Raw genomic sequence first — 23670 nt, 5'->3', positions numbered from 1 at the left:
ACTTTTTTATTCCAAAGGTGTTTTTCCTTCTGCTTGTAAATGTGCTCATCCAGCCACTTTCTAAAAATAGTGATAAATCCCTCCCATCCAATTATCATCCCATTGCAATTATTTCTACTCTTTCTGAAGGAATGGAAAATCAATTAACAGCCAACTCTTAACCTATCTAGAGACCTTCCGTCTGATCAATGATCGCCAGTATGGATTCTGTCAGTGTTGATCCACTGGTGATATTATGGCTTATGTTACTCATTTATGAAGAAATTTGGTGAAACACAAGCAGTTGCTCTTGACAACTCAGACGCTTTCGATTGTGTTTGGCATAAAGATCTTCTAACCGAGCTTCTATATTATGGTTTGCCAACTCTTGTTTGTAATTGGTTATCCAGGTTTCTCTCTGACTGCTCACTGAGGGTGATGGTAGATGGCTCTGTCTTCTCCACTAATGTTGGTGTCTCCCAAGGTTCAGTTCTTTCTCCTGCTCTTTTTCTCTTGTATATTAATGACCTTCTTCCATTGACCGGAAATCCTATCCATAGTTTTTCCAATGATAGCACATTGCATTCCATTTTCCAGTTTGAGAAACTTTGCCCTGCTCAATCAGCTTCAACTTCTTGTATATCCGCTACCAATTCCTTAAATGCCGATCTCCAGGTAATCTCTAGTGGGGCAAAGACAACTTAGTTGATTTCAATCCTTCTAAAACTCAGTCCTGTCTTATATCTTGCAAAGAGGATTCTTCTGCTCCTGTGCTTATCTTTGGCGACATTCCGATTTCTAGGCAAGATGATATATCTCTTTTAGGGATTACCCTGACTTCTAATCTTTCTTTGCACAAGCACATTACAAATATTGCTTCCTCCGCATCTAAAAAACTTGGTTTTCTCTTTCGCTCTTGACGTTACTTTTCTTCCAAACAGCTGCTCACTCTGTACAAATCACTAATCTGCCCTACCATGGAATATTGTTCCCACATCTGGGGCGGTTCCCCCAAAACTTTTCTCAGGCTTCTTGATTCCATTCAGAAGAGGGCAGTTAGGTTAATTAAGGACTCATCTCTAACAGAGTCTTTCCACTCTGTCTCATAGATATACTGTTTCTGCTGCATGCCTTTTCTAGATACTTCCATAGGCACTGTTCTTCTGAATTGGCTTCTATAATTTCCCCCCCCCCCTCTCTTTCAAAACAGTACTAACAGGCGCCACTGCCAGCCAACATCCATTTACTGTCCAACTTCAAACTCACAGAACCAACTTTTCATTTTCGTCGTTTATTCGTTTAACTGCCGCTTTCTAAACAACGTTCCTTCATACGTGTTTCCTGAAAATTAGTCTACAGATGTTCAAGTCCATTGTCAACAAATATCTTCTTTTGTCTTAACCTCCAACTCAAGTACTGTACTAAGTACTATAAGTTCTAATACCTCTTGCTTTTGAGGCTTTCATTAAAAAAAATAAATAGTAGTCGTTCCAGAGATTTCCAGGCTTATAAACATAACTGTTTTTGCAGTAAGTAATAAATCTAGAGCCTGGAGGATTTTTATGAAATTTAGGTATAAAGTATATGTAGGGAAATTTTTAATTATTTATATTGTTTTAATTTTTTGTTGAGGGATATTAATTTCTTTGTTATTATGTTGCTGTCTTTAGATTTTGCTGGAATTTAATTCTGTTTTTAAGGGGTTGAAATAAAAAGTTTTGCATACGAATGCATAGTCATTATCAACTGACTGTATTTTAAACTGGTTTTGCAGTTCTAATAATTGTTGTTTTATGTTGACAAAGTTATGGCTTATACTAGTTGGTGAAGCTCAATAGCAGCTTAAGTCTTATATTTGGTTTGCTTCTATTGGTGTGTAGTATTTGTAAGCCAGCAGAGCAGTAATTAAGGAGCACCTGATAGAGTTGTTTTTTGACTGAAGTGAGGCTGACTTGTGCATAATCTGAATTTATATCCATAAGATAGTATGTTTCTGAGTTCAGGATAGGGTATGATAGCTAAATTTCATGTAATTATGTGTCTATGGTGGGTATTGACATAGGGTTATAAATTTTTTGGTTGCATGTACAGTTGGTATCTAGGTCATATTTATCCATATTGGTGCTAGGGATTTGTAATTGCAAGCTGTGAGTCCAAAGGGTTGTGTATAGCTATACCTGACTTTAATACTGGTAGGTAGTAGGTCATTATATGAGTTGATGCAATGGTTTATCTTAATATTGTCCATAGTAGTATTATAGAATTTAAGGATGATTGTAGATTATTCAGCATGCACATTCTTGTTTAAAGGTGCATTGCATATTCTTGCTCTTAAACTTACAAACATCGTTTATCAGGTGGAGAGGGTGTTTAGATTTGAATTCCGATTTGTAGATGAGTCAGTGTAGGGCTTTTAGCACACTGTTTGGTACTGAATAGAAGGTTGTGTATATTAGGCAAGCAAAGGCAGGCTATGAGGAATCTTTGGCAAAGGATGCTTTTTTTTTTTTAGGAGCATTAGCAACTAAGGCCATATTGCTCCGGGATATGCAGTGGCCATTCCCTGACCTTTCCGCATCCGCATCCTCGCTGTTTTTCTTTGCATCCAAAGGATGCAAAGAAAAACAGCAGAGTTCTTTGCCTGTGTAAACTCTAGGAGGAAAGGGATGAATCAGATTGGTCCACTGGATATTGATGGTTCAACTGTTGATGATCCTATTCAGGTGGCTAACAAACTAAATGAGTATTTTGCATCTACATTCACACATGAGGAGTTATTCAAGGAGGGGAATGCCGGAGGTGAATTGAACTCTGGCAGTGAGCTAGAGGAGTTTGTAATAACTGAGAGGAAAGTGGAGGAGAAATTGTTGAAGATGAACATAAAAAAATGGCACCCAGGGTAGATGGGATCTATCCAGTTATATTAAAGGAGGCAGCAAAGGAAGTAATCAAACCCTTAGCCATAATTATGAGAGCTTCCTAGGACTCAGGGGACTGGAGATGTGCAAATGTGACCCCAATTCACAAAGGAGGATCAAAGGGTGACACAAGTAATTATGGACCTGTTAGTTTAATAAACTTCTGTTCCAGGAAAATTAATGGAGGCACTAGTTAAAGAAGCACTGCAGGATCATCTAGACAAGACTTCAGTTATAGCTCGGACACAGCATGGTTTTGTTAAGGGGAAGTCGTGTCTGACCAATTTGATTGGATACTATGATGTGGTCACAACGGAACTGGATGCAGGAAATAACTTTGATATTATATATTTGGATCTTAGAAAGGCTTTTGATACTGTTGCACATGGAAGACTGCTGCACAAATTGGAGTAGTGTGGCATTTGAGGCAAATTGCTGCTATGGATAAAGGGATGGTTGATTGGGAGAAGACAGAGAGTGGTAATCAGTGGACACTGCTCTTCGTGGACTAATGTTATTAGTGGAGTCCCTCAGGGTTCAGTGTTGGGTCTGTAGTTGTTTTCTGTATTTATAAATGATATTGATGATGGTATATCAGGCTTAATGTCCAAGTTTGCAGACAATACAAAGATTGACAGGGTTGTTAAGGACACTAATGATAGTATGGTGCTGGAACAGGATCTAGAAAAGTTGAGCAGATGTGCTGAGAGATGGAAAATGTAGTTTAATTTTGACAAATGTAAAGTACTATATATGGAAGCAGTAACCCCAGAGTAACGTATCAACTGTGTGGTAGAGAATGAAAAGGACCTGGGGGTAATTGTACAGGCAGATATGAAGTTTTCTGAGCAGTGCAGACGGTCTGCAAGAGTAGCTCATGGCCACACCTTGAGTACTGTATACAGGTCTGGAGGCCTCATTTTAAGGAGGATGTAGAGATGTTGGAATGAGTACAGAGAAGGGCAACAAGATTATGAATGGAACGAAGGGTTGCTCTTACGAAGAAAGGCTTAAGTTTTGCAGATTAGGATGTCTGGAGACTTTGCACCTGAGAGGTGATCTGATTGAGATGTATAAAGCCTTAAGTGGTTTGAGCATGCTCAATGCTGATGGGATTCTTCCTCTTGCTCAGAATAATCAACTGAGAGGGCATAAATTCAAATTGAGGAAAGACAGTTGTAGGATAGATGTGTGGATAGGGCTTTATCCAGCAGGTAGTTGATTGGTGGAACAGACTTCCATCTTTTGTTGTGGAAGTTGATAGCCTAAAAAAATTTAAGGCTGAGCTGGGCAGGTATTTGGAACGAATGGAGGGGTGAAATGGGAGCGGGTTATTTTTATTTATTTTTTTTTTTTTGGCTGATGCTGCATAAGCTTGCTTTCTTGCATCCTATGCCTATGCTAATGCTAATATGCTGTACATTTGTGTACTTATTGTCCCATTCTGCTAGAGTTTGGGTAAAGCTGCCTATTTTGGATTTATTGGCTTTATTCCTTTGATTTGGCTTTTTGTGGTTCTTATTGGATTTGGATATACTAATGCCTTTTAACTATTTGAAATTTATCATAAATGCAATTCTCGTTTGTACTACTAGTGATGATTTTGCGGTTAAATTTATTGTTAAGGCCGGGTAGAGTGTTTTAAATTTTAACAAATACTTCCTGTGTGGTTCTTAGGTTAAAGTCAGCAATATGTACTAATATAGTGATGTAAACATTTGGGAAGCTATGTTCCTGGAAATGTTTCTTGTTCATGATTGTTTCTGTTTTTGCTGCTACTATAGTTGTTGATGTCAGATCCATGAATATTAAGCCTTAAATGCAACTTGTTGCTGGTTTGGCCCACATATTTCAATTACGACAGATAATAAGGTAGATGACATTGCTGTTTGCAAAAAAAAAAAAAAAATGGGTTCAGGTGTATTGTCAGTGATATGCTGTTAGTGCATATAAGGACACGTAAGACAAAATCTATTGTTACATATACAGTCGATTCCGGTTATTTGGGACACGTCGGGACTAGTGCATTTTGGCCCGATTAAGCGGCTGCCCCAATTATCCGAAGTTTCACGTAAATAGTTAAAAATACAATGTGCACCCCCCCCCCCTTTACAATTGGTTCACTGTACAATCAAATCGCTTTACAACGAATTCACCACAGTAAATTTCCGTTCACTATACGATGTGTAGTAGGCGCCAGTCATTGTGATCACGTTTGTGAATTGAATTTTAATTCTATTAAACAGCGATTATAATTAGCGAAAATAGGAGGAATATTATCCACAGGCTATAAAAGTAAAGATATATTAAGCACAAATTTACTCTTTATTACCTTACCAATTAAAAAATTAAATGATACGTGAAAATCGGAAGAATTAATATGTACTGTAATAATGTGTTCATACTAACTAAACTAGTTGACATTTCTGTTCACTGACATTCGTGGGTGGGAGTTAAAATTTAAAACAGTAAAAAGATAAGCAATCAATAAGCAAAAAATAAGCAACACAAATTGCAAGTAACACAACATGCGCAAGTGAGAACGGAGTAACAAATTACGAAGCTTTAAAAATAGGAATGAAGAGAAGATCTGAAAATTAATTTTTTTATTTGATTGAAGATTCCATGGAAGTGTAAACACATTTTACCATAATAACCCACAGAATTCCAGCTGTTGGTATTACCGCAAATTCAATAAGATAGAGTTTACTGTCCGTTTATGATAGATTGCACTAACAGAAAAGCCCAATAAACAGGTGACTGCTAATTGTTTTTATTGTTTTTTGGTTGTGACCTCCAGAAATCCGACCGAACTACGTGGTACGGTCGGAGACAATCGTAGGGTAATCTCCAGTGCTGAGGTCTCCTGCCCCGATTAAACGGCATTTTGTCCCAATTAAGCGAAGTAAACCCTGGCTATTTTCTCGATTGGTTTTTGTTTTTTAAGATTTGCCCCAAATAAACGGCTGCCCCGATTAACCGGTGGCCCAAATAACCGGAATCCACTGTATTAAATTTGAAATTAGATTTGATTAAGTTGGTATATGAGGCTGTTGCCTCAAGGCTATCCAGGCTTGAATCATTAAATGCTGATTTGCTCTGTGAGGTGTGAGTTATATGTGTATGTTCAGTGTCTATATTATGTATCATTGAACTATTCAGACCATTAGTCATGAGTGTTATGAACGTTAATATATGCCAATGTTAATATTCATGAGTCTTCAGGGTTTCTTTTGCCCACATGCTTTGTTAGATTCAGTGAGTTACTTATGCTATTCTTTATATTCCATCTTCTATCTCTTAGTATTTGATATTTAACTTTTCCTTTTTGCTTTCTGCTTCTGTTGGGTCAGCCATGAAATATATGCTCACCATTCTCATGCATTATCGGGACTTTAGGCCTAATGTCTTTTACCATCAATTTGAAATTTCCATACCTTTACCAACGTATTCCGAGCATATATTTCATGTCAGAAACAGAGGCCCACTATTTCCTATGATTTCAATGGTTGACCCCTGAAGACGACATTGAAATTATTAATTATACACCGATAAGTACTTTCTTATTATTTTTTTGTGTTTTCTGTAGTCCCAATCACTGTAGTTTATATTCTATGCTCCTCCGCAATTTTCTCTAACTTTTATATGTATAAGGCCTAAACCTGAATCCATAGCATATCATCCCCTTATGTGTGTATAGTATGGATCAACAGAACTCTCATAATATTGTGGCCTGTTGGTTATAATTACTCTAGTAATCCAAACAGTTTCTTATAACTATGACTGACTTTAATGTTAATAATTCAGTTTCCTGTTAAATTTTTAAATAATATTTTATCAAAAAAGCAGTTCTGAAATTTAATAAGTATTCCAATTTGCTATTAATAAATCTGCTTGTTTCCAGTTTAAATATGTCCAGAGGTAAGTGCAAATTTTTGAAGCTATACTCATTACATAGTTTTCCCTATACTTTCCGTTTACTGTGTAACTATAAAGTGTTTAAGGGCAAAGGCCTCATGCTACGAGATAGAATGACTATCATTCTACTGTGTTTAAACCTAAATATCATGTATCATTTTAATTGTGATTGTTGGACTGCCCCATTTATCAGTTAATTTAAAATCATCTAATTCCTCATCTTTAATATTGCTATCCATTTTGCTGACATTTTGTCCTGGTGATTTCAAGGAATGTTTTTTCACTATTTGAAAAATACAATATATACACACATTGGTCTTGTGAGTGTCATAATTATGTGCACCATGTGCCATTGAACTTATTTTTTTTTTGGATCTTAGAAAGGCTTTTGATACTGTTGCACATGGAAGACTGCTGCACAAATTGGAGCAGTGTGGCATTGGAGGCAAATTGCTGCTATGGATAAGGGGATGGTTGAGTGGCAGAAGACAGAGAGTGGTAATCAATGGACACTGCTCAACGTGGACTAATGTTATTAGTGGAGTTCCTCAAGGTTCAGTGTTGGGTCCATTGTTGTTTTCGGTGTTTATGAATGATATTGATGATGGGATATCAAGTTTAATGTCTAAGTTTGCAGATGATACAAAGGTTGGCAGGGTCGTTAAGGACACTACTGACGCTATGCTGCTGCAACAGGATCTGGAAAGGTTGAACAGATGGGCTGAGAGGTGGCAAATGAAGTTTAACATTGACAAATGTAAAGTACTACATATGGGTAACAGTAACCCCAGAGCAATGTATCAACTCTGCGGTACTACACTGACAGTGGTGGAGAATGAAAAGGACCTGGGGGTAATTGTGCAGGCAGATATGAAGTTCTCTGAGCAGTGCAGACGAGCTGCAAGAGTAGCTCATGGTGTCTTGTCAATGATATACAGGAATTTTTCTAGCAGGGATAAGGAGGTGATTATTCCCTTGTATGAGGCAATGGTTAGGCCACATCTTGAGTACTGTATACAGGTCTGGAGGCCTCATTTCAAGAAGGATGTAGAGCTGCTGGAACGGGTACAGAGAAGGGCAACAAGATTAGTAAATGGAACAAAGGGTTGCTCTTACGAAGAAAGGCTTAAGTTTTGCAAATTACAGAGTCTGGAGACTAGGCACCGGCGAGGTGATCTGATAGAGGTGTATAAGGCTTTGAATGGTTTGAGCATGCTCAATGCCAATGGGATTCTTCATCTTTCTCAGAATAATCACCTCAGAGGGCATAAATTCAAATTGAGGAAGGACGGATGTCGGATAGATGTGCGGAAATTTGCCTTTGGCCAGCGGGTGGTTGGTTGGTGGAACCGACTTCCATCACTTGTTGTTGAAGTTGATAGCCTAAACAAATTTAAAGCTCAACTGGACAGGTATTTCGAACGAACGGAGGGGTGAAATGGGAGAGGGTGTTTTTTTTTTTTTTTTTTGGCTGATGCTGAATAAGCTTGCTTTCTTGCATCATATGCCTCTACTAATGCTAATGCTATTGGGTTTATGGGTGCAGAGATTTTTTGGTTATTATAAAGAAGTTCTTAGAAATGCTGTTGTTGTGTGTTTATTAAATTTTGAATTTTTACGTGGATTATTTTTTTATATAATTTGGTTTATCTATGTAAGTTCATTTAATAGTGATAGTTATATAGTTCAAGGAATGCACAGGCTTTTGCTACACTGGTCAAAGAGAAAAAAAACAGTAGATAAGAAAATGCAAATTACATGCTTCCCTCTTTATATAGCATTAGCAGAGGCATATGATGCAAAAAAGCAACCTTGTAGAGCATCAGCCAAAAAAAAAAAAAAAAAAAAATCCCTTTTCACCCATCCATTCACTCCAAAAGTTTGTCTAATTTGGCCGTGAATTTATTTAAGCTGTCAACTTCCACAACGGCAGATGGAAGTTTGTTCCAGCAATCAACCACCCGCTGATTGAAGGCAAATTTCTGCACATATATTCTACAACTGTCTTTCCTCAGTTTGAATTTATGTCCCCTCAGGTGCAGAATCTGAGCAACAGGAAGAATCCCATCAGAATTGAACTTGCTCAAATCATTCAAGGCCTTATACACCTCAACTTGCCTCACGGGTGTGTAGTCTCCAGATGCTGCAATTTGCAGAACTTGAGCCTTTCTTGGTAAGAGCAACCCTTGGTTCTACTCACCAATCTCATTGCCCTTCTCTGTACTCAATGTGTGAACTGACCATTGCCTTATAAAAGGGGATAATCACCTTCTTATTCTTGCTAAAAAAATTCATATATATATATATCATTGACAAGACCCCGTGGGCTACTCTTGCAGCCTGTCTGCGCTGCTCAGAAAACTTCATAACTGACTGCACAATTACCTCCATGTCTTTTTCATTCTCCACTACCCTGAGTATAGTACTGCACAGTTGGTACGTTACTCTGGGTTTACTGCTACCCATATGCAGTACTTTGCATTTGTCAATGTTAAGCTTCAGTTGCCACCTCTCAGCCCAACTGCTCAACTTTTCTAGATCCTTTTGCAGTAGTATACCATCCTTACTGTGATTAACAACCCTACCCACCTTCGTATCATCTGCAAACTTGAACATTAAGCCTGATATACCTTCATCAATATCATTGATAAATACAAAAAACAGCAATGGGTCCAACATGGACCCTTGAGGGACTCCACTAATAATATTAATCCATGGACAGCAGTGTCCATTGATTACCACTCTCTGTCTTCTCCCCCTCAACCACCCCTTTATCCATAGCAGCAACTTGCCCTTAATACCATACTTCTCCAACTTGTACTGTAGGCTCTCGATTTTCCGGGATAGATGGTAAAAAATATAGCCCCGATTAATCCAAAAATACAGTAACTCCGCGGCATATGTAAGAGATACATTCCAGGACTTCTTATGTAAGTCGAGTTTCATGTTACTTGGGAATGACTAATAAAATATTGCTGCTGTATCCCCGATATGCCAAAATTACAAAAACAGCATAATAATAATACCCTCAGAAGAATGAAGAAAATAGTTATACATTTTTAATTAGTTCAATTAAAAACTTTGTGGGGACAGTGGTAAAGTAGCTGGAGTGGCACATAAGAAAAGAAAACATAAAAGGAAGAAAAAATGCGTGTTATTGAACTGTAAAAATTGATATGCATTGGTTATTATAGTTGACCTTCATAGGTGCCGACCGCTTCTCATATTCTGTCTTTCTCTTTTATTGTGTTCACTGTTGCTGCTGACAAATCTGAATTCCGTGCGATACTTGATGTTTGGCCATTTCCATACATCCTTATTATTTTAATTTTCTGATCCAAATCGCTTTCCTTTTCTTGGTAGATTTACTAGTACCGCTGTCACTTATTCTCTTAGTCAGCACCATGATAACAGTCAAAATTAAATTTTCTGAAAATAACTTCACGCGGTTAAGGAAAACTCACTATTATCCCGCCACACAAGCTCATATTTTACTAAAGCACGTTTCTGGAGGTCACTGCCATAAAGCAGTAAAAACAATTTGCACTTTCCTGGTTATTGGACTTTTCTGTTACTGCAATTCATTATAAACGGGTAGTAAACTCTATCTTATTTTATTTGCGATAATACAGATAGCTAGAATTCTGTGGGATCTTACATTATTATGGTGAAATGTGTGTTCCCTTCACTGAAATCTTCAGTCATATAAAAAAATATATAAATAACGTAATGTAAGTCAGGGACTTACTGTGTTGAAAAATGTTCAGCAACTTATGTGAAAAGTATGGCGATAGATAAAAAACTTACCACGCACTACTTGTGTGTCCAGTACGATGCTTCCGTTTATTTTTTACAATGTCACATATGGTTTGGTCACCAACATTAATAAACATTATAAGGGTTCTTTAGAGTGTTAACGGCTACACCATCTTCAAACTTTTGAATAATTTCAAGATTTTGTTTAAATGAAATTACAACTCTTGCGTTTGCCCATTATTTTCACAATTTCTAAACAAAAAAAAATTCCGACATCCCTGACTAAATAACAAAACAAAATTTGTCCTTTTGCGGTGCGACGTCACACAACAATCAACACGACACACTAAAACAAACTAAAGATTTGGTCCCTTGTTTTTTTAGCAGCAGGGGTTACAAGATAATAGGTACAGTAATCTCCCAATGACGACTTATAATGCCACTTCTTGTCGCTTATTTACTTAACCCCTTCACAGATTATCCCGAGATATCTCGTTTTTAGGTTTAAAAGTTATTTGGAACATACACAAAATATCTCGGGATACAATAATATCTGAAACATAATACCTCCAAATTTAGCACTGAAACGTATTTTCCCTGGTATTTATCTGGCATATTAATCCCAAGTTTTCTTAGGATTTTCTTATGCCTGGCAGCAGACGACTGGCTTTCGTTTTACTTATATAGTACAGCAATGTTAGAACAGTATTGCACATTCCTGTGCTGCCAGTAAGCAAAATATAATTTGCTGTCCTGAATGCAAAATACTGAACCCACAAAAACAATATCGAAAAATATTTCGGCATCCTCTTGAACTTCCGCCCATAAGCGACGCTTACCTTGCCTGTCCACTTGTGGTGGCAGTGTGTCAGAACGTAGTTAGTTCGCGATTACTGCTTGTTCGTTCCACTTGATTTTATAAAATTTATTTATATAATGAGTAATGAAGGCTTTTTCTGTGCCTTTCTTTTAGCTCAAGCCCCAATTTATTTAAAAAATCTGTATACTTTGCACACTTTTTGGCGTACCCGAGATAACTCAGGATAGCCCAAATGGGTTAATTACTCCCGTGTAGTTTTCTACGAAAAATTTAATAAATGACACAAAAAACTATACTATAAGTATTCGCATGATGCATACTTTTAATCTGTAAAATAAAAGTTGATCTGTTAAGGCACGTTTTCCAGAAAAAAATGTTCCGGGAAGGGGTTAAGACTTTGCGAAACATCTGTTTATACCTATTCTAGTTATTACTTGAATTATAATTTCTGGGTGTTTTTTTTTTTTTTTTTTATTTGGAATTTTGAAGTGTCCTGGTTAATCCGATCCCAGTAAATCGAGAGTCTGCTGTATATGATATCAAAATTATTTTCTGCATCCCGTTCCTTTGTGACCACATTATAGTATCCAAACAGATTTGTCAGGCAGAACTGCCCCTTAACAAACCCATGCTGTCTAGATTATCTTGCAGTGCTTCTTTATCCAGTGACCCCATTATTTTCCCCAGAACAGAAGTTAAGCTGACAGGTCTGTAATTGCTTGTGTCCCCTTTTGATCCCCTTTGTGAATTGGGGATACATTTGCACATCTCCAGTCTGTGGGACCCCCCCCCCCCCCGAGTCTAAGGATGCCTTCATAATCATAGCTAAGGGCCAGCTCACTTCCTTTGCCGCCCCCTTTACTATAACTGGATAGATCCCACCCACCATAGGTGCCTCTCCTATGTTTAACTTAAATTTCTCCTCCACTTTACAAAATCATTTAACTCCCTCTTAGTTTGATAGGCATCTGGCCTCCACTTCCCTACAGAATTCCTCATGTGTGAATGCAGATGCAAAATATTTATTCAGTTTGTCAGCTACCTGAGCAGAATTATCAACAATTGAACCATTAATATTAAGTGGACCAATCTGATTCATCCCCTTCCATCTAGAGTTTACATAAGTAAAAAAGTCTTTACTGTTTTTCTTTGCATCCTTTGCTAACGTTTTCTCATAATATAATCTGCCTACTCTCCTTTGTGACTTGATTACAGACTATTTTATATCTACCATAGGCATCTGTGTCTTCTTATAATTTATATGCATCCCATGTATTTTTCTTCTCAGCCACTAATCTCATTATTTCATCTGACATCCATTTAGGCTTAGAACCTTGAACAGTATTTCTTAGTTGGCATGAAAAGCCTAGCGATTAATTAGCCTCCAAGGTTAATTCTGTGAATGCTTCCTGTTTAGAATTTGCTGTCGGTGGTATCATCATCAGTTGGTCTCACTGCATTAGAATTTAAAGGCTCTATGAGACCACCGTAGTCACCTTTATGAAAGCAAAAACCCTTCCCTTTACCTCTGATGGTAGTTCCATCCTTGAGTAAATCCCACATCAGTACACCTTGATCACTGCCACTTAATGGTTTCTTTATCTGCAGATTCTTAATGCATGAATAATCTTGCTGATAATCAAATCGAGAGTATTGCTTCCTTTGGTTGCCTCTCGAACATGCTGCTGCTGTAGAAAACAATCATCCAGTAAATCCACAAAAGTATTGCCAGAGTGCAAGTGACCAATCCACCAGTTCCAGTCTATATCTGTGAAGTTAAAATCTCCCATTATAAGACACACTGATTTTCTGGCCCACTCGCTTTCTCTGTATAATTGTTCATTGTACTCATCAGAGTCATTAGGCCTATAACAAACTCTCACCCTCATTTTTGCTTTCAGAGTGTTTATGTTACACCAAACTGACTCAACATTGCACCATCCACCCGTGTCAACTGGATGCTCTTCCTTAGATTTTGTGTTTCTTAACTAACAGCATGACCCCTCATCCCTTTCTAACCTGTCTGTCCTTATTGTACACATTGTACTCCCTAAATTCCAATTCTGCATTCCCTATCTGTGTGACACCATGTCATAGGTCTAGTTGACCTTTGAATATATTAGCACTGTTATTACTATTAAGCAATGCTCTTACAGGAGCTGCCAACAAGGAATGTAATCTTGTAATATCAGTTAGAATTAATTGCTTCTCTGTAATGTTTTGGTTTTGATGTGTTTCAAAAAGTACAAAGTACAGTACTAACAGCAACATGCTTTACTGCATTGAAGTTTAATGCTGTGCATATTAGAACATTTAAACTTCTACTTTCCACCTAATTGTACAATTGGAATGCTCTTGTAAGAGCCTTGTCTAATAATAGTGCTTAAGTTGGAAGTTTGTTTGCTATAAGAGATTCGCATTACCCTATAGGGCAAAATTTGGTCCAAAACAATGCTGAAATAGTACCTGGCAATGAGCATGTGTTCAATGGGAATGAGGGAACCTAGTGATGTCCTTGAAAACATTCTCCAAATCATCATACCACTTCTGCCAGCTGGTTTTTGCCCAAGCAAGTTAGTAGATGCAACCAGACTGCCATCAAATGCATACCCATCCACCATTGACATGATGGAGCTGGGACTTTGGTTCATCAGACCAGGAAATTTTTTCCAGTCATCCAGTGTGAACAGGTCACCTACTCTTGTAGGCCTATCTGCAAGAGCATCCACTGAATGGTGTGCTCCGAAACATTTCTCTTTATATCAGTTGTAGTCTGCTATTGATTGTAAGGGATCAAGAGCTATTCCAAATAACACGTGCCAAATATAGTCAACCACCTGGTGGTATTCCCCTCCTAGCACATTGAATGGTTAACCTCCCCCTGATCATTCTCGCTGGCTCTTCCCCCTCCTTCCTAGTTCCCCAAATCATTCCCTGTTCAAACTCCATTGGGTCCTTCTCTTTCCCCATTGCGCAAGCTTTGTACTGGCGAGCTGCCATCACAATATATACTGCACCAATCAGTGATGGAATCACTCCTGGATACTGGTGGGATGCATCCACTCATGGAGACAGGAGTGGTCACAATGTTTTTACTCGTGAGTGTATTTTAAACTAACATATTTTGACCAATTCTGGATTTGCAATGGAGAAGCCATCTTTTTTTACTCACTTTTACCCTTCTCTGTCTTTTTGCAAAAAAAACTCTGTTTTTTTCCATTATTCTTTTCACAAAAAAGTGATAGTGTGAGAGCGTATTCAGCCATGTGAAAAAATAGAATGCACTTCATACCTTCTCTTTCTGATGGTGCTTTGTAATTTTCTTAACAGTTGAGTATAGATAGTAGGGCCATTATTATAAATAGTGACTGCTGGGTTTGAAACTAACTTGACATTTCTGAATAGAGTGAAATCTGAGCAGTATTATTTTTTAAGCAGTCATCATTTGATGTCTAACAGACAATCCAAAGAGGAAACTATAAACAGAAAAATCCAAATATGCTAATGCTTGAATGCATAACATATTATTAGTAAACAGTTATGTCCATATTTTAATATGTATATTGGTATGTTGTGGGCAAAATTTAAAAATTAAAGTGGACTTTAAAAAACCACCTAATTTTTCCAAAAAAACAATTGCAGTTTTTTGCTTGTTTTGGCCAAAATATCTACTTACAGTTAACTAATCTATAGCTTTTCAAAAGTGGCAGCAGGTGTAAAAAATATTCTTAAGTATTACAAAATGTCCTCAAAAAAATTGCATAAATGATGATTGGGTTATTGGAACATTTGTTGTAAAGTTTTTTACTTTTCATGTATTATCCGATAAATTTGTATAGTTTTTGTCCAAAAATTTATGTAGTTGCAGTGTTTTTTTTTTTTTTTTTTTTTTTTTATCTATAAAGTTAATTAATAGAACTAAAATTTCTTTTCATGATTAACTTTTATTTCTATATTAAATCAATTATAAATGATTACCAGCATACTAAGCATTACAGATTGAAAATGCATGAGATGAATAGCATTAGCATTAGTAGAGGAATATGGTGCAAGAAAGCAAGCAAGCAAAAAAAAAAAAAAAAAAAAACCCACTTCCACTTCACCCCTCTGTTTGCTCGAAATAGCCTGTCCGACGAGCCTTAAATTTATTTAGGCTATCAACTTCCACTAGGGATGGAAGTCTGTTCCACCAACCAACTACCCGCTGGCTAAAGGCAAATTTCTGCACATGTATGCTACATCTGTCTTTCCTCAGTTTGAATTTATGCTCTCTCAGGTGATTATTCTGAGCAAGAGGAAGAATCCCATCAGCATTGAGCATGCTCAAACCATTCAAGTCTTTATACACCTCTATCAGATCACCTCGCCGGTGCCTAGTCTCCAGACACCGTTAATTTGCAAAACTTAAGCCTTTTCTTTGTAAGAGCAACCCTTTGTTCCATTCACTAATCTTGTTGCCTTTCTCTGTACTCATTCCAGCAGCTCTACATCCTTCTTTAAATGAGGCCTCCAGACCTGTATACAGTTCTCAAGGTGTGGTCTGACCATTGCCTTATACAAGGGAATAATCACCTCCTTATCCCTGATAGAAAAATTCCTGTATATCATTGACAAGACACCATGAGCTACTCTTGCAGCCCATCTGCACTGTTCAGAGAACTTCATATCTGCCTGCACATTACCCCCAGGTCCTTTTCATCTCCTACACACTGTCAGTGTAGTACCACAGAGTTGATACGTTGCTAGGTGGTTGCTGTTTCCCCTATGTAGTACTTTACACTTGTCAATGTTAAAACTTCATTTGCCACCTCTCAATCTGCTCAACCTTTCCAGATCCTGAGTTGCAGCAGCATAGCGTCAGTAGTGTCCTTAACAACCCTGGCCAACCTTTGTATCGTCTTGCAAACTTGGACATTAAGCTTGATATACCATCATCAATATTATTTATAAATACAGAAAACAATAATGGACCCAACACTGAACCCTGAGGGACTCCACTAATAACATTAGTCCGCAATGAGCAGTGTCCGTTGATTACCAGTCTGTCTTCTCCCCTCAACCCCCCCCCCCCCCCCTTTTATCCATAGCAACAATTTGCCTCCAATGCCACACTGCAATTTGTGCAGCACTCTTTCGTATCAGAAGCCTTTCTAAGATCCAAGTATATAATATCAAAGTTATTCCCTGTATCCAGTTCTTTTGTGACTTGCATCATAGTATCCAATCAAATTGGTCAGGCAAGACTTTCCCTTAACAAAACCATGCTGTGTCCGAGCTATAACTGAAGTTTTGTCTAGATGATCCTGCAGTGCTTCTTTAACCAGTGCCTCCATTAATTTTCCTGGAACAGAAGTTCAACTCACAGGTCTATAATTACTTGTGTCAGCCTTTGATCCTCCTTTGTGAATTGGGATCACATTTACACATCTCCAGTCTATGGGTACCTGCCCTCAGTCCAAGAAAGCCCTTATAATTATGGCTAAGGGTTTGCTTAGTTCCTTTTCTGCCTCCTTTAATATAACTGGATAGAACCCATCCACTCCAGGTGCCTTTCTTGTGTTTATCTTCAACAATTTCTCCTCCACTTTACTCTCAGTTATTACAAGATTATCTAGCTTACTGCCAGAGTTGAATACACCTCTGGCATTCCCCTCGCTGAATAACTCCTCGGGTGTGAATGTCGATGCAAAATATTCATTGTTTGTTAGCTACCTGAGCAGGATCATCAACAGTTGACCCATCAATATCAAGTGGACCAATCTGATTCATCCCCTTCCTTCTAGAGTTTACATAAGTAAAGAACTCTTTGCTGTTTTTCTTTGCATCCCTTGCCAAGGATTTCTCGTAATCTGCCTTCGCCTGCCTAACCTCCTTTGTAACTTGGTTGCATATCAACTTGCATCTATCATAGGCTTCTGTGTCATGTGTTAATTTGTAAGTATCCCATGCATTTTTCTTCTCTGCCATATGCCTCATTAGTTCATCTGACATCCATTTTGGCCTAAATCTTGAACAATATTTCTTAGTTGGTATGTAAAGCCTAGTAACTTCCAAGATAAGTTCTTTGAATGCTTCCCATTTTGAATTTGCTGTTGGTAACATCATCAGTTGGTCCCACTGTATAGAATTTAAATACTGTCTCAGACCATCATAGTCTCCTTTGCGAAAGCAAAAACCCTTCCCTTTACCCCGATGGTAGTTACCTCTTTGTGTAAATCCCACTTCAGCACACTGTGATCACTGCCACCTAGTGGTTCCTTTATCTGCAGATTCTTAATGCGTGAAGAATCACTACTGATAATCAAATCAAGAGTATTACTCCCTCTAGTTGCCTCCCGAACATGCTGATGTGGAAAACATTCATCCAATAAATCCACAAAAGCCTTGCTAGTGTGTGAGTGACCAACCCACAAATTCCAGTCAATATCTGGGAAATTAGAATCCCCCATTATAAGACTCTCTGATTTACTTTACTGGCCCACTCTATTTCCCTGTACAGTTTCTTATTATACTCATCAGAGTCATTAGGCCTATAGCACACTCCTACTCTCAATTTTGATCTCCCAATGCTTATGTCACGACAAACTGACTCGACACTGGACTGTCCACCGATGTGAACTGGCTACACTTCCTTGGATTTTATGTGTTTCTTAACTAATAGCATAACCCCTCCTCCTTTCCTATCCTGTCTATCCTTTCTGTACACATTGTTCCCCTCAAATTCCAGTTCTACATTCCTTATATCTGTGTGACACCACGTCTCTGATAGCCCAAAAATATCCGCCTTTGATGCTTTGTTGTTGTTTGTTATTTGGTTTTTAGGAGCATTAGCAACTAAGGCCATATTGCTCCGAGAATATGCGGTGGTCATTCCCTGACCTTTCCGCATCCTCCGTATTTGGTGGAGACGGGATCGAACCCTGGTCTAATCAAGAAGCGTGTGTTACGCACTGCTGCTCCTTCCCACCTGGCTACGGAGGTGCCTTTGATGCTTTGAGAAATACCTCAAATTTATTTACCAAACTCTTAGCATTGCTGCACATGCAAGTATACATGCACCTGTTCCTATTCTTGGCTACTCTAACACAACCCACGTGTTTACTTGTACCTCAGTGACTTCCAGCAGTCTCTGAAATATCCTGCATCTTGTTTTCCAGGCTTCTGCTCATTCCAATAGAAGCAGTGCAAGAATCACTTTCACCTCTGCCAGTGGCTACTGTTAATCTATTAGTCCTTGTATCCCCCCAAGCTAGCAGTTTTCCACCAACCCCCCCCTAACACTGCCTTGATAGCATCAGCAAATATTCTTGCACCCTTTCTATTTAAGTTTATCCCATCCCTGTAGAAGCAGTCTCTCCTGTTAACAAGTACAGACCAGGCTGAAAAAAATTCTAACCCTTGAGCCTTGCACAATCATTTCAGGGCCGAATTGATCAACAAGGCTCTCATCATATACTCCCTCTTATCATGTCTGGGCAGAATTGCTTTCAAATTCAACCCTAATTACATGTTAAGTAATTCTGCCGGTCTCCTACTCTTAATATCATTAGTGCCAGCGTGTACAACTATATCACCTTTTGTGCCATTAAAAGATGATATCCGCTCTACGTCAGCAACCTTTGCACCTGGCAGACATACCCTTGTCCTGTTCCACCTATCCTTTTTACAAAGCATGTTCCCCGTTTCCCTGACAATAGTCACCAACAACTACTAGTTCCTGTGGGACCAGCGCATTCTGCCTTGGGGGTTGCCGCTGTGTTGCGTGATGACCAAGTGCAAGGTCTGGCGTTGGTGTGGGCAGCTGAGAGCTTGATGGGCCCCTCAATTTAGATCCTTCGAGGGCATCCACCCTTTCCTTCAAGCTCTCATATAGGCCCATAACAACACTGAGTTGTTGCCTGATTTCATTACATTCCTTGCATTGCGCACACAGACATCCCCTATGGCAATATCATGTCCCGTACCCGATTTCTCTACAAACATCATGCAAGCAGTTCATTTTAAAAGGCGGTGATTCAGATGGCAACTGCCCCTCTCAGTTCTCCCCTGAGCCACAGCACTCCCGTTAGTGTGAGCCTTTTGCTTTGCTGCTCTGGTCTGAGTAATGATTTCGATTTAATTTCAATAAAATTTCAATTTCAGTACAAAATTATAACCCTAAGCTTGTATCCCAGCACAGTTATAACGCTATATATATTTTTCAGTATCAAGTATTATCTACGAGTTCCGTTTATATAACTTCCGTATCAAGTTATGTATTAATTAATTATGATGCGTTTGTAATCTAGGTCGTTATATGTATTTAGTTAAAAGTACGATTTAATTGACAATATTATATTATATACTGTACTATACTAAGCTTAAGCTATCTAGTTCGTTGTTATACGACACAACGGATATAACGTGTCGTATAACAATGGCGGCAAGTTACGAATGGTAAATCTACGGACACTTAAGTATTAATTAACTTCCAAATCTCACTGTCTGGATTCAGAATAAACTAAGAATCCTGACTAGGTCTATAAGCTACTTATAGAAAATAATTTGATGTAACAATTGCTCAATAAAGCAGCTAAATATGGCTAAAAAACTTCTCGTTCAGAGGAGCTGCAACTTGTAACACATGGATTTGATACCCTTACCGATACTTTTATGCAATTACGAGGCCGAGTAAAGAATAAATACACCAGATTAAACAGAAAATCACAAAATAATGTTATACTACTAAATTTAAATCAAAAGTTTTAGAAAAACAATAATTTCGAATCAATAAATAAGAAAATCCACTTAACGGCTTTGAACACGTCTGACTCCCACTAGCCTCGTCAGCAGACTAAATCATAGAGAGATACAACCACGTGAGCTTGAACCCCGGTTGTTCAAGCTCACGTGGTTGCCAAGTCATGAACAGCTGACTTGCACAAAGCAGTACAGATTGAAAATGCACAAGAGATGAAAAATTATCAAGTCATGAACAGATCTCCATAAACTAAACAGTATGATGTAGTAGTAGTGGCATGTGATGCAAGAAAGCATGTGTATGAGCTTATGCAGCATCAGCCAAAAAAAAAAAATCGCACAACCATTCTCTCTAAATGTTTTTCCAGTTCCTGCTTAAATTTATTTAATTATCACCTTCCACAACAACAGATGAAAGTTTGCTGAGCAATTAACCAGCTAAAGGCAAATTTCTGCACATCTATCTATTCTACTGCTGTCTTTCCTCAATTTGAATTTATGCCCCCTTAGGGTCATAATCTGAACAAGTGGAAGAATCCCATTAGAATTTGGCATGCTCAACCCATTCAAGGCCTTATACACCTCAATCAGATCACCTCGCAGGTGCCTAGTCTCCAGCCACTGCAATTTGCAGAACTTAAGCCTCTCTTGGTAAGAGGATCCCTTCATTCCTCTCACCAATCTTGTTGCCCTTCTCTGTACACGCTCAAATAAATCTACATCCTTTCTAAAATGAGGCCTCCAGACCTGTATGCAGTACTCAAGGCATGACCTGACCATTGCCTTATACAGAGTTGTAATCACCTCCTTTTCCCTGCTAGCAAAATTCCTATATATCATTGACAAAACCCCATGACCTGCCCTGGCAGCCTGTCTGCATTGCTCAGAAAACTTCATATCTGCCTGCACAATTACTCCCAGGTCTTTTTCATTTTCTACCACCTTAAGTGTAGTACCACACAGTTGGTATGTTTCTCTGGGGTTACTTCTACCCATATGCAGTACTTTGCATTTGTCAAGGTTAAACTTCAGTTGCCACTTCTTAGCCCATCTGCCCAAATTATCTAGATCCTGTTGCAGTAGCACACTGCCATTACTGTCATTAACAACCCTGCCAACCTTTGTATCATCTGCAAACTTCAACATTAAGCCTGATATACCTTCATCAATATCATTGATCAATATACAAAACAACAGTGGACCCAACACCGAACCCTGTGGGACTCCACTAATAACATTAGTCCACGAAGAGCAGCACCCATTGATTACCAACATCTGTCTTCTCCCACTTAACCATCCTTTTATCCATTGTAGCAACTTATCCTTAATACCATTCTGCTCTAATTTGTACAATAGTCTTTCATGCGCAACAGTGTCAAAAGCTTTCCTAAAATCAAAATTATTTTTTGCATCCAGTTCCTTTCTAACCACATCATAATATCCTATGTTTTCAAGGATGTCTTCAGATATTTATATTTCTCCTGATCAGTAAAAAAAATTGATCAGAACAGAAAGATCAGGGTAAAGTTGGCTGTATCAGTGTTGAATATAAAGCTAATTACAAATTGTTCACTAGGTAACTTTTATTTTTATGTCATCCTAATGAAATCCAGATTGATTGATTGGTTGGTCTGTTATTCTTTATCATGTTCCTTCATCCACTAAGATACTAGTGGACGAATAATGCTGTCAGCAATTTAGAAGCACCTTTAAGATTTTGTTATACAGTACCCTTGTTGAGAGTTATGCCAGTCCTCGCATAGACAACAGCAATTGCAAAACAAAACTGACATTTGTCCCACTTCTGCTACCTTACTGAGCTGTGAAGTGCTAGTTGTCAAGCTGTATTCCTTAGTACCTATGGTAAACATGTTTGTTGAGTACTGATTATGACAGTATAAATACTCTTGCTCAGATAAACAATACTTTAATGGTACTAGATAAAGAGAATGCCAAACCTCTGTACCTCTGGTAGTTGCTTTTGATTTAATATAAATCCTTTATATTGTACAATTTCTAAAACGTTTTCTTGTTACGTGAACTTTTTTTTTTTTTTAAATGTTATTGGTTTTATTTTATGCAGGTAGATGGATGCCAGATAGCTGGGCCTTCGTTGTATATAGTAAAATGCTTATAACTGTACTATAAAATATTTAATCACCTTTATCCAATTTATTTTTAGCTGATTTTAGTATTTTATTTTATGTATATATAATTTTTTGTCCCATTTATGTTATTTTAACATCAAAGATTTGTTTGATATATTTAATATATTTGTTTCATATGTTTAATATGTGCAGCCAGTTATTGCATGAATGATTTCTAATACATTTTTCTCTAATATTTATTTACTTATCAAATGGATGAGAGGAATTACCTCAATAATGACTAGAATGCTTTGATGCTGACATTCTATTCAAATGAATGTAAAAAAAAACTTAAATTAATTCTTTTCACCTGAAGAGAAAAAATCAGTGATCCAACATACCCTGAAATCAATGGTTTTAATAGCTCCAAACCCAACTCCAAAATACACTATACAGGGTGTCTCAAAAATACACGGCATAACTTCAGGAATGAGTTCCTCGTATGTAGACAATAAAAATATTTTATATCAACATAGTTCCGGAAATGCTTGGTTTCCGAGTTTTGAAGGTCTGTCTATGACACTTAACTGTTCACTCCACCTTCTGCCCGAATACAGGCCTCATATCGATGTCTCGTGGACTTGTGAAGACTATGTCAAATTCCTGGCATGTTTCGTATTGTCTCACAACCTGCACAATTCGATTGCGGAGAGTTTCCACATCAGCTACTGGAGTCGAATACACCAATGACTTTAAATGGCCCCACAAGAATAAATCTAGTGGGTTTAAATCAGTGAGCGTGGAGGCCAGACAGTTGGTCCACCCCCCACTACTTCAGGAGTCGTAGATCTTGGTCGTCCTCTGTCGGCAGCACGAAGTGTAAAGGTCCCATGTCCACAAAGGCGGCGATGGATACCTTCAAACATTTTCCTATCTGGACATCTTCGTTCTGGGAACCTTTCGTGGAACAAACGACGAGCCTCCAGAGCATTGCCATTCGCCAAACTGTACATAAAGTGCATATCCGCTTGCTCCTGATTTGAGTACATGGTCGGAATAGAAAACACCATATTCTGTCAGTACCTTGTGATGAAAAGAAATCACCTGCGGGAGATAAGACATTCCCGTTAATAACTCGGGAATGAAGCATTTCCGGAACTATGTTGATATAAAATATTTTTATTGTCTACATATGAGGAACTCATTCCGGAAGTTATGCCATGTATTTTTGAGACATCCTGTATACATCAATCAATGCTTATGAGTGAAAGAAGACATTAGTTCCATTAATAAAAACGAATGTGATATATAAAAAAAAAAAAAAAAAAATTTTTTTTGTATATATCATATTTGTAGAGAGTCAGCATCAAAGCGTTCTACAAGTCATTATTGAGGTAATTCGTCTCATCCATTTGTTAATTGATTTATAGCATAGAACATATTGAGCCTTGCT

At 38.0% G+C, this 23670-nt stretch overlaps 1 protein-coding gene across 7 annotated transcripts in view; it reads left to right on the top strand.

Annotated features, from left to right (window-relative positions):
• Nup50 (nuclear pore complex protein Nup50) overlaps positions 1-23670 on the top strand; it is a 141201-nt gene that overhangs the window by 80967 nt on the left and 36564 nt on the right. The window lies entirely within an intron of this gene.

This window comes from Mastigoproctus giganteus, chromosome 12 (assembly GCF_048544385.1).
Source record: "Mastigoproctus giganteus isolate SK-2022 chromosome 12, ASM4854438v1, whole genome shotgun sequence".
In the NCBI taxonomy this organism is placed as follows: domain Eukaryota; kingdom Metazoa; phylum Arthropoda; class Arachnida; order Uropygi; family Thelyphonidae; genus Mastigoproctus; species Mastigoproctus giganteus.
The sequence above is the reverse complement of the archived record's forward strand: the minus strand, read 5'-3'. Positions and strand labels throughout refer to the sequence as shown.